The sequence below is a fragment of the Thalassophryne amazonica genome, chromosome 8, assembly GCF_902500255.1.
Source record: "Thalassophryne amazonica chromosome 8, fThaAma1.1, whole genome shotgun sequence".
Classification (NCBI taxonomy): Eukaryota; Metazoa; Chordata; class Actinopteri; order Batrachoidiformes; family Batrachoididae; genus Thalassophryne; species Thalassophryne amazonica.
The window spans coordinates 5,492,293-5,497,600 of record NC_047110.1 but is presented as its reverse complement, the minus strand read 5'-3'; positions in this window follow the sequence as shown (position 1 = coordinate 5,497,600).

Here is a 5,308-nt window from a genome sequence, read left to right as displayed (position 1 = left end):
GTAAGGTGTAGGTATTATAATACACCGTTTGAAAAAGTGTGCCTCGTTTGGACATCGCAAGCAACGTTATCACTTAGCCTACAGCACTGGCAAAGTGAGCACACAGACACAACACGTCAGACACAAGTACTCTTCATGGCGCCACACACACACACACACACACACACACACACACACACACACACACACACACACACACACACACACACACACACACATTCAGTTCAAGTCTGGGAGCCTACTTGGCTCGGCCTAAACCCAAAACGTCAATAGGTATTTAAATAAGGCATTGTTTCAAAACTGAATTCCACGTTTAATGATGAACACATCTCAGCCAACTGCACAGATGCTGTGTGCACAGTTACACAGATGCAAAGTGTCAGACACAAGCACCCCATGGACAATGCAAGCAGCAACGCGACGCTTAGTTATGTAAAGTCCTTTAAAATAAAAATTCAAAATACATCCGCAACATGAAAACAGGTTGGCTCGGCGGCCAAATTATGAAATTGATAAACAATGGAAACCAAATTAAAAACCATCAGAACGGACACCAACATGATTCATGGCAGTTGCAATATAATATTAACAATTAGGCCTATTTAGAAGAAAAAAGTAATTAATGGTCTCACACTTACATTTGACGAATCCTTTTAATGCTACAGCAGGAGACGACAGGGTTTTTGTTGAACTCTCTTATCACGTCATCATAGTCCAACGATTCAGTCAGTTCTCTTTCAAGGGAAAGCACGGAGAGTGCATTCAGTCTGTGAGTCAACATGGATGTTCTGGTGGACGTTTTTATCCATTTAACAGTAGAAAACAGCCGTTCGACGGTGCATGTTGTTATTGACATTGTGATGAGGGCCCGCAGAAGACTATTTATTTGAGGAAAAATGTGGTCCCTCATTTATCGCGGGAATTACGTTCAAAAATAACCTGCGATAAACGAAATCCGGCGAAGTAGTCAGCGTTAGTTTTTACAATTATTATAGATGTTTTAAGGCTGTAAAACCCCTCACTACACACTTTATACACTTTTCTCAAACAGGCATTAACATTTTCTCACTTTTCCCTCCAGTGTAAACACTCTCTTTTTTCTTCTGGGCGAGAAGATTATAAACAGACACACGCAGAACACAATGCGCAGCTCTCCCTTCGCTCACTGCCTCCGGAGGTACGGATGCGGGACCCGCAAAGAATCCAAGTCCTCTCTCGGTGGTCACGGAGCTCTGTGGCTGCGATCAACATCCGCATCAAAACAGCGAGTGTATCTCTGGACCTGTTGCCAGATTTGGCGCAATTCCGCACAGCAGACAGGAGGAGGTGGCCCGCTGCTGCATTTACCGAGCCCGCAGAAAGCGCATCGGAGGCAGTGAGAGCAATCGCGGTGATGCCGACCAGTGCCGCGAACGGCCCGCCTGATAAGGACACAGAACACAATGCACCGTTAAAAAAAAAAGCATGCAAAATTGCACTAAAACAATCCGCGAAACTTCGAGGCCGCGAAAGGTGAACTGCGTTATATCGAGGGACCACTGTACTCTGAAAATGAATTAATAAAAATCACAGAAGATGAATCAGATTTTTTTTGACAAAATTTATTAATTGTTGCTCAGTGCTAATGCAATACCATATCATAGGAATACAATGAGGCAACAACAGGAGACTGTCGAGTGTTGACTCAGCCTTCTCATTGGATGGGACGGGCCTGGCTGACAAGTGGGCGGGCCCAGGCCCATCCAGGCCCACCCTTGGCTACGCGTAAGGCAGCAGGTCTCATTTTGGGGGGAAAAAAACGTTTTAGTCGATTGTGGTTTCTTGTCTGTAATACAATGAGACGACATCTTCGCTCCTCGGATAAGTAGTCCTTCAGGCGCTGCACGTTTTTGTTCCTGTGTGACTGTGCTTGAGAGGTGGAGGTGTTTCCCACCCTTTCTGACTGTTTGCTGGGTGTTCACGCACCCACCATCACCTGTCTGTTCTTCCTGCCAGCAGTACCCGATCTGACATCCGGAGGCAGTGGCCACCTGGGGACCCAGCGCTTGGTGGCTCCGGGGTGCTTCAGATCCAGTGGCAGTGGAAAGCGTGTGGGATCCGGCTCTTTTCTGGACGGACGTCTTCTATCCTCGAGCCTGCCCATACGTCACCGTGACTTACTTACTGTTGATCTCAATTTTTTTGTCTGTTGCTCTGTTGTGCACATTCACAACATTAAATTGTTATATTTTGGCTTATTCCAGTGTCCGTTCATTTGCGCCCCCTGTTGTGGGTCCGTGTCCCTACACTTTCACAACAGGTTAGCTGCATAAAGACACCTGTCCACCCCACACAATCAGTAAGACTCCAACTGCTAACATGGCTAAGACCAAAGAGCTGTCCAAAGACACCAGAGACAAAATTGTGGACCTCCACAAGGCTGGAAAGAGCTACGGGGCAACTGCCAAGCAGCTTGGTGAAAAAAGATCAACTGTTGGAGCAATTATTAGAAAATGGAAGAAGCTAAACATGACTGTCAATCTTCCTCAGACTGGGGCTTCATGCAAGATCCCACCTGTGTATCAATGATCCTAAGAAAGGTGAGGAATCAGCCCAGAACTGCACGGGAGGAGCTGGTCAATGACCTGAAGAGAGCTGGCACCACTGTTTCCAAGGTTACTATAATACACTAAGATGTCATGAGTTAACATCATGCATGGCACGGAAGGTTCCCCTGCTTAAATCAGCACACGTCCAGGCCTGTCTTAAGTTTGCCCATGACCATTTGGATGATCCAGAGGAGTCATGGGAGAAAGTTATGTGGTCAGATGAGACCAAAATAGAACTTTCTGGTCTTAATTCTACTCGCTGTGTTTGGAGTAAGAAGAATGCTGAGTACCATCCCAAAAACACCGTCCCTACTGTGAAGCATGGGGGTGGAAGCATCATGCTTTAGGGGTGTTTTTCTGACGAGATAATCTATCTCACTCACAGAGTTTAGGTAGCTACTCTGCCCTGTGTTGGTATATGGCATTGGAGAACATAAAGAATGAATCATATCCTTAAACGTAGTTACAGTGCTTGCCGAAAGACCTACTGTAATGAAACTTATTCCCCACTGCTGGGTAGTCTAAAACCTACCCAAAACACTACTAAAAACACACAAAGTGAATAATGTGTAAATAATTTAGAGGTGAATTCAGCAGCGGGAGTGCTTTAGTTAAGGCACGTGAAGATTACACTGTGAAACAAATCGTTATCTAGTTATCTAGATCAATCTAACTATGCAGACTAAACAGCTAACAGATACAGCAAAACACCGCTGTGCTCCGGAACAAGAAGTGATACAATACCGCAGTGAGAGCCAACCACCCAGGTAAGTAAGAAGGTAATTGTATTTATTGTTTTTGAGTTATCATCTTACCAAGCTGAATAAATTTACTTCATTAATAGGGTTTTCTCAGAATTTTCCCCTTAAAGATTTTTTCTTTTCACCCTGGACACAGACTCACACATATACACAAACACACATATGACAACAACAGACATCCGCGGTACACTGATTCTTAAACAGCCAGTGTTAGTCTTAGGTTATGAACAGGTGTTTGTCCGTCATGTTGAGTTAGTCATATTCACACCCAAACCCCACAATACACAATATCCACAGGCCAGGCAGAATCTTACTTCTCCCTCCTGTCTTTTTTTTTTTAATTCTTAACAAAATAAAGTCACAGAATTATATTCACGGCAATTACACACAATAATATTTTGCCAAATTATAAAGCTCAGCAATTTACAGCAACTTATAAAGCTTCGCAAGGTACCAGGTTTTTTTTTTTTTAATATCTCACTATCTCTTATAACATACATTTTACCTTTATTTCTCTCTTTGTGGATTACCTTAACCCAATATCTCTTTTTTGTGGGTTACCTTATCCCTCTGGGGTCCAAGGGCATTTTTTTGGATAGTTCACTCGCCTGGCACAAATGTTTTATTATTGCTGTTAACAGTTCTCCCTGCATCCCACAATCAAGTTTTATGCCTCTTTTTTCAGGACAACCTGTGCTTTCATAATATATATGCATTTTATAACTGTAATAAAGGTTTACAATCAGAAATAAGAAAGGAAAAAGTAAAGCGGGAAATAATTTTCCACACACATTTATTCAAAACACAGAGCAAACTATAATAAACAACTGTTTGGACATTTTATAAAGGTAATTTGAGGTCTTGTGTGAAAGACTGTACAACAAAAAGGTTCAAACAATAAACACAAATGCACATTTTGAACAATATATACAAAATGGTTTATGCATTTTGTTGTCCATTGATATGGTAAACAGTGCTTTATGCAGAGAAAGCAACAGAGTTATCCAGTAACATTCACATGCAAACTAGTGGAGCAATCCTGATAGTTACACTCTCTTTGTTTGAGCACGTGAGATTGTCATCAGAGGCTCTCCATGTGCTCCTGCTTTCACTGATCGCTGTGCATAATTACGCAGGGCACACTGAGTATGTACTAATAGTATGTACTCATTGGAGCACCCAGGGGGCTACTCAAACAGACCAACTAGTAATATATCACTCCTGAAAACGATCTTTGGCTTTTCACGTGAGGTAAATCTGCGCTACGATTGGATTTTGGAAAACCATGTGACGGTGAACCAATTCTGATTGGACACTCACATTGCGCACGTCAGACACAGCTTCTATGAGGAGTACAAAGATGTCCAATGGCTGGCTCAAAAGTCCACGGAGTTAATTTTTCAGCAAAAAAAGTAAGTTTCTATCTCATTTCATTAAAAAGTTATTTATAATTTAGTAAAGCTTGGTCTTAGCTGTCGTATACGATGACGTCGGCCCCAGAGGTTTAACCCAGTATCTTTTTTGTGGGTTACCTTAACCCAGTATCTTTTTTTTGTGGCTTACATTAGCCCAATATCTCTTTTTTTGTGGGTTACCTTAACTCAAAATCTCTTTTTGTTATGCGCATCTTCCCCAAATCTCACTCACTCTATTTTAACGACGGGACATTTGCCTCACTTACAGACATCAATTTTTACAATGTCCAAAATGCACAATTTTATTAAAAAGGCTTCTGCTTGCCTTTTACAAATAGGGTCCTTTTGATGTCTGAAGGGATTCAATGTCATTCACGTTGGCTCAGTCACCATCACTGAATCTTCATGGAATTATCTGTAGAGGCCCAGTCACCGGGAAAAAAAAGAATTTCAACAAATAATCATTACAATTTTAATTCATTAATTACCTTCTTCAAATTACGTCAGGTTCACCAGTTCTTGGGATAATTCAGGGGTCTCCAGT